The sequence below is a fragment of the Lissotriton vulgaris genome, chromosome 11, assembly GCF_964263255.1.
Source record: "Lissotriton vulgaris chromosome 11, aLisVul1.2, whole genome shotgun sequence".
In the NCBI taxonomy this organism is placed as follows: domain Eukaryota; kingdom Metazoa; phylum Chordata; class Amphibia; order Caudata; family Salamandridae; genus Lissotriton; species Lissotriton vulgaris.
In genome coordinates this window covers 33,538,900-33,549,784 of record NC_141699.1, presented here as the reverse complement: position 1 = coordinate 33,549,784, position 10,885 = coordinate 33,538,900, and positions in this window count along the sequence as shown.

The window sequence follows — 10,885 nt, the reverse complement described above, 5'->3', positions numbered from 1 at the left end:
CAAAGATATCTCTGCTTTCCATGGCAATCGGGATGCTGAAGAAAGCATTCTTCAAGTCAATCACCGAAAACCATGTAGCTGTAGCCGGAATCAGAGTCAACAGAGCAGTAATATCAGGTACAACAGGAAACTGTGGAACAACAATCTTGTTCACTTCGCGAAGATTGATCACAAACCTATATACAGGAGGCTGTGAAGAATCTGTTCTCTTCAGAACAGGCAAAACGGGACTATTGCACACATTACCTCTAGTTTCCTCAATCACACCCTTTTCGATCAGATCATAAATAATCGCCAAAAGTGCTCGCTCACCATCACTCGAAATACGGTACTGTGGCATGCGCGGTAACTTAGCATTCGCCTTCAGTGTCACAACATATGGAGGAATCTCTAAAAGACCTACATCGTTCGGACCAACAGCCCACAATGAATCGGGTAAAGAAGTCAATTCAGGTGGAAGTCTGTCTTTCGATATGTACATCGGAGAGATCACTCTCTCACCCAACGTAAGATGTACTCCTGACGGAGAACAATACAACGTCGCATACAATCTCTTCAATAAATCCAATCCCAACAAGTTCTCACCACAACCTGTAGTCAAAATGATGGGTGCTTCAAATTTACGAGGCCCAACAGAAAGAGACAACGGAGCAGAAATCGGATCTGTAACCGGGGCGCCAGAAAAACCTACAGAAACGTTCTCAAAGCCAGACAAAGGTGCGCCAGGGAGTTTAGAGTGTATTATAGAACTCTTCGTAGCACCAGTGTCTAACAGAAAAGGCTCTGACACACCTGATGCAATCACTTCAACATAAGGTCCACTCTGATCTACTGGAACTGAAACAACTCCATCTCTTTGTCCATGGCTGTCCTAACAATCATTACCATCCACTTCCTCACCTTCGACGTAGTAATCATCCGTATAGTACTGAGCTGTCCTACCAGACAAACCCTGTTGCTGATCAAAACTATTCATTGAGTTCTGTGGAGGCAAAGAACGTCCATTTTGTCCTCGACCTCTACCTCTAGGCGCTTGTTGAGCACCTCGACCTCTTACACCAGAAGCACCATTTGTGCGCTGTAGCAAAACCGGACAACTATTCTTGAAATGGCCCTCTTCTCTACAATACACACACTGATTAGGCCCATACGGGACACGCTGTTGAGAAGACTCGTTTCTTTGCGAGTTTCTCGAATATTGCTGATTCTGCTGATAATCGCGTTGATTATTAGTACGGGGTGGATAAGCTTGTTGTAGAAGAACTTTAGTCTTCAATTCCCTAGTCTTCTTATCCGCTTTCTCTAACTCATCTTTGTGCCTATTTTCATAGTACTGGGCTGTAGCTAAAATCTGCGCTGACGTGGAAACAGCCCAAGCACTCTCAGAATCTTTCAGCTTAGTGCATAATTCGGGAAGCAGATTATGTACAAATTTGTCGACGAACAATCTCTGACCACCCTCAGTAGCCATATCCTGACCACTATGATCTACAAAGGTCTCTTCAAACCGCGTGAAAAAGTCGGACACCGTCTCATCTTTCTTCTGCTTACACGCAGACAACTTGTCCCAATTAACACGTACTTCAGGCATCAAAGTCTTCATATAATTAATAATCCTACCAGGGAGTAGAGTAATGATATCTTCAGGCTTAGCACCTCCTACTTGTCTATCATTCGCAGCACGAAGGTTAACCCATGTATCACCCAATTCTTGGTCATGATCCGTATGTCGAATCGTACTCCAAATAGGCTGTGGGACAACATTTCCAAACAACATATCTATATCTGCTAAATTCATGATGCACGAACCCACAGTCTGAGTGAGCTCTTTATAATATCCTGCTGGATTTTTGCGTGGATCAGGCAAAGACTGCTTAATTGCCAAAACTTCAACACGCTTCCAAGGAACATGTACCCATACTCGCTGAAAGTGTCCAGGGACAGGTGGATTAGCAGTTGCATCAGGAGGTCTCCAAACTGGAGGAATCAGACTCAAACAATCGCTCAGAAGGAGTGTCACTACGAAACGACAAGATAGTCGCAACTGCTCTCCCAACGTCACGAGGACCCACAACGGTCCCTTTCGCAAATTCAGAATGTATTCAGTACAACTCATCAGGAGCTTTACCAACTTCTTCAACCCATTGTTCATGGAGGAACACACACATCATTTCAAAAACGTACCGTTGCTTCGGTGCTTCCCATTGAAGGAAGACATCCATAACACCCTCAAGATCATACTGAGAAGAGTATGTAATCCATTTACGCGCCAAATGGTCCAAAACTGTACGTTCATCTGTATCAGGCAACTGACTACGTGATTGTCTACGCTCACTAACAGGAGACATACCCAATTGTCCCAACAAAGGAGAAAGGAAACCAGAAAAAGCAGCAGTCATTCTCTGTCTAGCAGAAGGAGAAGATGAAAGAATAAGAGAAGACGGAACAATAGTAGAAGAATCCAAAGTCGGAACAGAAGGAGTATTATAGATAGGTGTAGGAGTAGCAGACAAAGAAGGAAGCAAAGTTGGCGGGCCCTGGTGAGGCTGCGCCAAAGGAACAGTAGCCAACGGAAGAGGAGCTGGCTGTGGAGGAATTGCAGGTGGCACTACAACCGGAGGTTGTGGAACTACAACTGGTAGTGGCGGTGCCGTAGCATCTTGTGCATAAGGGGGTGGCTAACTCAGTAAATGCGACATTAAAGGATCTTTCGCAAGATCTTTCTTTTCTTCCTGCTCTTTACGCTGCAAAACTGGGTAGCATTTATCTACCGCTAACTTCCTAACCCTGAGCATCTGTTCGCTCACTTGCTCTTCCTCGTTATCCCTATACGCTATAGCAGCTTGCACCATTGACAAACCTCGTTCTCGTTTATTCTTCTTCGCTAATTTAATTTCTTTCTGTTTGGCTTCTTTGCGCCATATGCGGAAAGAGTCAAACATTGCCGGCCGGGCTTTCTTTCTGAACAATTTAACTTCGAGATTATCTAAAATCTCAGTTTCAAAACTACCGTAACAGGGCCACTGTAGTACACCGTCATTCTTCGTATATTTTACCCAGATGTCATTATAACTAATAGGGCCTACACCATGCTTCACATAGAGATCATATGTAGGAGTTCCAATCGGAGGAACTGGACACGAATCCTCTAACCGGGAATCCTTAGAACAACCACAACCAAATATCTTTCCAAGTCTGCTAAGACCAGGCATCTTCGCTCACTAGTCTAGCTTCAAACTACAAGGGAAAATCTCAAAACGATAGCCTCGTGAATACACGAGTCCCTTGGCTTTGGAGCCTGCAAGTACCAAATCAAAGCGATCCACTAAGGGATACCAAAACAAACTAAGGACTGGGAGACGCTCCACTCATACTTAACTGAAATGTCGATGGCGTCACCAGAAGACCCGTCAATCGTCTCGCTCTACAAATCGTCTACGGCTCCAAGACAGGGCGACAGTCAGGGCAGCAGTCCTTCGTAGCCGTCGGAAAGCGGGGAACCTCGCAGCAAAGACTTTCGGACCACGACAACATACAGGGATCGATGAAGTGGCTGGCCTTTTTTCCAGAATTTCCACACGAAGCTCTCCACGATCTTCGGGCTTGGACCGGTACCGCTGAAGTCGCCCTACGTTGGGCGCCAACTTAAGGAGCAGGTTTTAGAACCCAGTGGCGCCAGGGAAAACGCCCGATGCCTTCGAGTTCCCCTGCCTTGACAAACAGAGACACGGGACGCTTCTTGATGACGTCAAAGACCAAAGTTTATTGGCTGCAACCAGGAACAGAGGTCTACGAAGCACAACACGGGTGGTTCGCTAGAGACTGCACAAATTCAATGAGCGGAGCATGGTCTTTTATGCCAAAAATCACTTTCCAAAGGTGGCATCGGTTACATACAAACTAGCCAATCATATGGTGACATTTCAAACATATCGCATGACGACAATCCCACTTTCCGTTGTCCAGCCCACCAGAAATGACCAAGCACATTCCATTTTACTGTTCGATCAGGCCGGACAAACCCATCATAAAACCTCAACCCAAATCAGTGATTATGTCGTAAAGGAAGGAGCAGAAACAGATTGGAAGCAAGATAGAAAGGTGGGTGCAGTGTGCTGTAAACTTCGGCACGTCCTGCTCTTTGATCTTTATCTGACCAGCTGCTTAACAAGGAACTGGCTCAGCGAGGTCAGCCTCGGGCAAGGGAGTCAGTTCGGCCAGGTCATTCAGAAGTCAGCTAAGGTGTACGTGTCTCAAGGACTCGTTAGGCCGTAGTCATCGGCCTATGTGAGGGCAACCACACAAAATGGCTGCCGTTCACAAAATGGAACCCGAAGGTTCAAACGAAATCCCTAAATACATAGTGTTCTCATTGATCGATTAATGCGAAAACACTCGTACATACCGCACTCCTGATTTGCGGTCTGCTGACACCAAAATCGTCTATTTCCGACGACCTTTATTGAACGGGTTCCGAACCACCGAACCTCAGACCCTCAATCTACGGAACTACACCATGGACACTAGAATAGTAAACCTATATAGGAAAACACTAAGAACATCCCTGCAAACACTATATACGAAAAGTTGCCCCTAAATAGATATGAAATGCTCTGTCCGCCAGTAACGTGCATGCCAAAATGTAGACTTTTGCTTATAGCGCTATAGGTAGCGTGGAATGGATATTATCCTTTAGCAGTATATCTGTTTGAATGCAAAGGTCTATTCCTTCATACGCTCACGATACATACAGAGGCCAGCTATCCCTAAACACCACCTTCAAGAGACAGTAGGGCTTTACACACTGCACATAATCACACTCTAGAGCAGAGGTATTCAAACTTTTTGATGCCGAGACCCCCTTGTAAAACCTTTTTAGGCTTAAGGACCCCCTTGCAACAAATGTTTCTAGAAACTGGTACTCCTCATCATCAACAACTATCGACAACCATAAATGCGCCTGTTAGACCTCATCACATTCATCCAACATTTATCCACCCACACTTTCACACATCCATCCATCCATCCTTCATTCATCCACCCTTTCATCCTTCCATCCATCCATCCTTCGTCCATCCACCCTTTCATCCTTCCATACATACATCCACCGTTCATCCAGCCACCCTTTCATCCTTACATCCATTGTTTACCCATCCACCCTTCCATCCATCCATCCATCATTCATCCATCCACCTTTTCACACATCCATCAATCATTCATCCATACAACCTTTTATCCATCCATACATCCATCCTTCATCCATCCACCCTTTCATCCTTCCATCCATACATCCATCCTTCATCCATCCACCCTTTCATCCATACATCCATCCACCCTTTCACCCTTCCATCCATACATCCATCCTTCATCCATCCACCCTTTCATCCTTCCATCCATACATCCATCCTTCATCCATCCACCTTTTCATCCTTCCATCCATACATCCATCCTTCATCCTTCCACCCTTTCATCCATACATCCATCCTTCATCCACCCACCCTTTCATCCATCCATTCATCCACCCACCTTTTCACACATCCATCCATCCATCCATCCATCATTCATCCATGCAACCTTTTATCCATCCATACATCCATCCTTCATCCTTCCTTCCATCCATACATACATCCTTCATCTATCCACCCTTTTATCTATCCATTCACCCATCATTCATCCACCCACGTTTTCCACACATCCATCCATCCATCCATCATTCATCCATGCAACCTTTTATCCATCCATACATCCATCCTTCACCCATCTACCGTTTCATCCTTCCTTCCATCCATCCATCAATCCATCCATCCACCCTTTCATCCATCCATCCACTCATCATTCATCCACCCATCTTTTCACATATCCATCCATCCTTCATCCAGCCACCCTTTCATCCTTACATCCATACATTCACCCTTCATCCATCCATCGTTTCATCCATTTATTCACCCACCATTCATCCACCCACCTTTTCACACATCCATCCATCATGATCCATGCAACCTTTTATCCATCCATACATCCATCCTTCATCCATCCACCCTTTCATCCATACATCCATCCTTCATCCACCCACCCTTTCATCCATCCATCCACCATTTCATCCATCCATCCACCATTCATCCACCCACCTTTTCACACATCCATCCATCCATCATGATCCATGCAACCTTTTATCCATCCATACATCCATCCACCCTTTCATCCATTCATACACCCACCTTTTCTGTGCCTGTCTCATGGGGGGGGGAGGGGAGGGGGGTCAGTATCTCTCTGCGTCTTCTTCCTCTCTCGTGGGAGGGCATCTCTGTGCCTCCTGCTGTGGGCGGACAGGCTGTAACAACATCTCACCTGAAGAACAGACTCTAAGGCACATTTCTCCTGCCAGGCGCCAGGTATGAGGGTTCGTGCTTTAAGCTTTACAGGCTGGACCCACAGCTCCAGGCGCGCAACGTCCATTGAACTCAAAGGGCTCCCCCAGCCACCCTCCCCTGCCCCCATCCCTTCCTCTCCTCGTGTATATAAGCCGGGCAACACCTTCAGGGACACACACAAAGCCGCTCCCCAGTACTTCACACGTCTTTAAAAGACCTTTTACTGGTTAATGAGGCTTTGTTGTTTTTCACCCCTCGGTGTGAATTAGGCCTCCGCCGTGAGCACCCTCAATCAGCCCCACGCCATCTAAGGCAAACTGACACTCTGCGACCCCCTTCCCAGGACTCCACGACCCCCCTGGGGGTCGCGCCCCACAGATTGAAGACCCCTGCTCTAGAGACTCCTTCACTGCACAAAAACAATCACCGGGAGGAGGGAGGGTCATAATTGAAAACACCATGGGCTCTCACTTATTGCACACAAATAAATATATGGCATACTGCAAGGAGGGAGCAACGGGATAGATGTCAAGGATTAGTTTTGAGCAGTTAAAGTTTGAAAATAATGTGGCAAAATTCAGATGAATGAATGATTTTGGGATATTGTGTTTTTAGCCAGTAAATGGCCATAAATCGAATTTGTTAATGACAAAAGTTTGCAACAACCTCAAATATTTTATGTGCTTGCGAATAGTACTTGTAATAGCGTAAAGTACTTTAGGTAATGCATACAAATGCCTGTGTGTATAACTCACACACTGGTATGTCAACAGATAACTATTACGCCATTGCTGTAACTCAGCACAACTTTGCTTCTTGCAATATGTTTCCCAGCCTATATTTAACTGGCAAATAAAAGTGACTTGTGCATTTTACTTAATCTAATACACTCGGGGTCCAGTTAGTAATTTCACTATGGCTGTCATCCGAAAAATGTTATACTATTTCAAACCCTAAAATCCCTTTGTGCCAGCATTCCAGCCCCGCCCTACATCCCCTCTGACTAACAATCTACTCCTGTGTTTCTGGGCCTCTTCTCTCAGCCCTGCATACAAGGTGCTCATGAATAACACTGTTAGGCAATATCCTGAGAGAGGGGTGTAGGTGGTATGCTGACACGGAGCAAGGATATAGATCAAGAGAAATTAGGGGAAACACCTTGATAAAGGGACAAATAGAAAAAGCGAGCGTAAGAAAAATTAAGGATGTGAAATAGCAGATGGGTATACAAAGGAAAGACAGAAAGAAAGACTGGAAGGAAAGAAACATCAAAGGAAATAAGGGAGAAAAGACAGGATGGACGGGTGAAAGGAATGATGAAAGAATTAATGAATAGAGTAGTGGAAGAATTGATAGCGGGAATGTTGAAATGATGGCTGGGAGAGTGAAAGATCAATAGGTTAAAGGGTGAATGAATTGAAGGGTGAAGAATAGATAGATTGAGAAGAGTGAAGGATGAATAGTTTAAATAATGTGCAGATTGATCCATGGATATAATGATTTGTGGATGCATGAAAGAAAGGCTATAAGTATGTCTATATGAAATGACTACAGTCTTCCGATCGCATCCACCTGTCAGGGTTGGTGCACAGCAGTGGGAGCATGTCCCACTATAAAAATGCAAACAGCCCTGCATTGCGGTCACACACAGAGGAAAACTCATATTCTGAGATATATTTGCCATAGTAGTTTATTCAAAAGTTTATTCAAAAGACTGACGTGTTTCTACCGGAATGATCTTTGTTGTGTTATTTCTGATATCTGTGTTGATCGTCTTCATTGCTTAATTTTACTCGCAAGAAAGTGTCACTCATACTCGTTGAAATGTCACTCATAATTACACTGAAATTATGAAAATGCCACACATAGCAATCTAAAACCTTGGCAGCTGTGCCCCCAGCAGCCCCCGTTTTCCAGCCTCCAGGAGCCCCATCAGCGCTGTAGCTCATACAAGCAGCACTACACTCTCTCGCCGGCGTTGGTTGTACCAGTGAGTTGCCTCACAACAGTCCTACCTCATAAATTAAATGGTGTGTGCTGCATGCTGTGGATGTAGGTGACCTGAGCTTCCAGGCCCAGAAACAAGGGTTATTGAAGGCAACTGCCTCGAGGCCAGAGACCATTTGCATATTTACATACCTTTGTAAACTGGTTACAGAGGCTTAGGTTTTTTTCTGGTTCCAGTACCCCCTGGGCCCCCACTCTGCCTATTTCTTGTATTTGAAATGTACATTTACTGCTGTAGTGTGAGAATGCATTTCATGAAAAGGAATATAAAGTAAGGTTGCCAAAAGAAAAATGCCCGCAATGTGTTTAAAGAGCCTGGAAAGACCTCGTCTTGGCACTAAATAGGGTTATAAATAAAAAAGTATGTATTCATTTGTAATGTAACTTTTCTGTCTTTGTTCTCTTTAATTATCAGTTATGGATCTCATCATTGAGGCAGCCCTAGAACACAATGAAAGTGCGTTTAATTTATATTTGCTGTTCGAAGTATGCACAGATAAGTGCTGATTATAAGGCTTTAGGTGACTGCTTATTTTTGTCAGTGGGGCAAAGTGGTAGGTGGTGGGCCGGGTCGCTGGAGGGGGGCCCCCTCATTGTGCTTTGCAGGGGGGCCCCCTCAAGTTTCGTTACGCCACTGATCACAAGCCATTTGTCTCTGGGCTATGGAGTTTCTGTCATCAGCACGTCTCCCTTTTTCCACAAGAGCAGTTCAAACATGAATGACAAACAATTATTCTACTCGTTTATACAAAGCAATATGCATATATAGGTATATATCTATAGTACAAATAAATGCTTTTGTACAGAGGGATATGCGGTATATTTCTGTTTGCTTATGGTGGTTATGTGAGGAAGAGTCAATTCTTGGGAAGGTTTCTGAAGCTAAGGTGGCTGTCCATGGATCTTATCTTCCACTTGACAAAACTACACCCCTCTCTAGGAAGAACATTAATCACCAGAGTTATGAGTACATTTTTATTGTTGCAGAAAATTGCTGGAGGCCAGGAAGGAGGCAGCATGTGAATTTAGAAAAATAATATACTTGCGAACATGACGCCCCCACGCGAGTCAGTACCTCCAGGAATGGTGCACTTCTCCACCCATGGAAAATAATGTTGTTCAAAGAAAGACGAGAAAACAAAAGCAGCGCTTCACTTTCAAACTCAGTAAAGTGCTGCTGATGTGTTTGGGTGAATAAAATCAATCTGGCCATTTTGACTCCACTCTAATATTTATTGTATTGTAATTGCATTTATATAGCATGTACTACCCCTGGCGAGGCGTCAAAGCACTTTTTAGGTGAATAGCAAGCTACTCCGGAACACATAAAGGATTAGTGGTGAATTAGTATAGTGAAACATGAAAGTAATTTGAGTAGTGGATATATTAGTCAGTTTTTTGGATTAAGATGGAAAGTGTAAGGATAGAAAAGGGAGAAAGGTTTGCATTTATATAGTGCTTGCTACCCCTGATGGGGTGTTGAAACACTTTTTCGGCGAGTAGCTTGCTACTCCAGAACCAATAAAGGATTAGTGGTGAATTATTATAGTGAAAAATGAAATTCATTTGAGTGGTGGATAGGTTAGTCTGTTATTTGGATTGAAAAGGATAGTGGAGGGATGGAAGAGGAAAGGATTTAGAAATCTTTTTTGTTTTAGAGCTTGGAATGAGTAAAAGGGAGGTGTAGTAGGAAGAGTCAGAGGGAAAGGTTTAGTAAGGCTTGTTTTGGGGGATCGGAACAGTAAAAGAGGTATAAGATGATGCAAGGAGGCGTAATGCTGCCGAATCCCCTCCACTACTGATTGCCACACTCATCTGGAGTAGAAAGCGCTATATAAATGCATCTACAAATACAATTCTGAAAAGGACCTGACAGGCCCATTCCTCAGCACTGTCCCCTGTGTGGCAATTTAATTATTCCCCTAGATAGCGTGCATAATGTGAGAGCAGGCAGGGACGCGGCCATGTCTGATGGTCATGCAAGCCTTCCCTGATGTCAGTATCTATGCCGCTAGGATCAACAGCGTGTATGTGTGGGTTCCAACTATAGCAGGACTGCGCTATGGAATGAAGGCTCTGTGGCCCTGGCATAGGCTGACCAGGTGTCCCGGATTTGCTGGGACAGTCTCGGTTTTTCAACAGCTGTCCCCGTAGACTTCGGCAAATTTGACTCATGTACCGGTTTTTAGAGTGGGTCAACTGTAAACAGTGAGAATCACTTTTTTAGGGGTTTCAGAGCAGGGTTAGTTAGCATCTTTTATAAGTAAGTAATTTAATGAACAGGCATGATGCTGGTTTTAAAAATTATGTTATATATGTCTTCTCAGTCCTTCTTCTGTGCTGCTGAGGGCTGTCATTCTATGCCACTTCGCTATTGTAGAATTGTGGGCCTTCCTCTATTTTTGCGAAATCTACCAGTTGTGGGGTCCTAAGATGTGGTAACCCTACTCTGGCAGCATCTTACACCCCCCAGAAGACAATAGCCCCTCTTGACTGGAAGTGCAAAC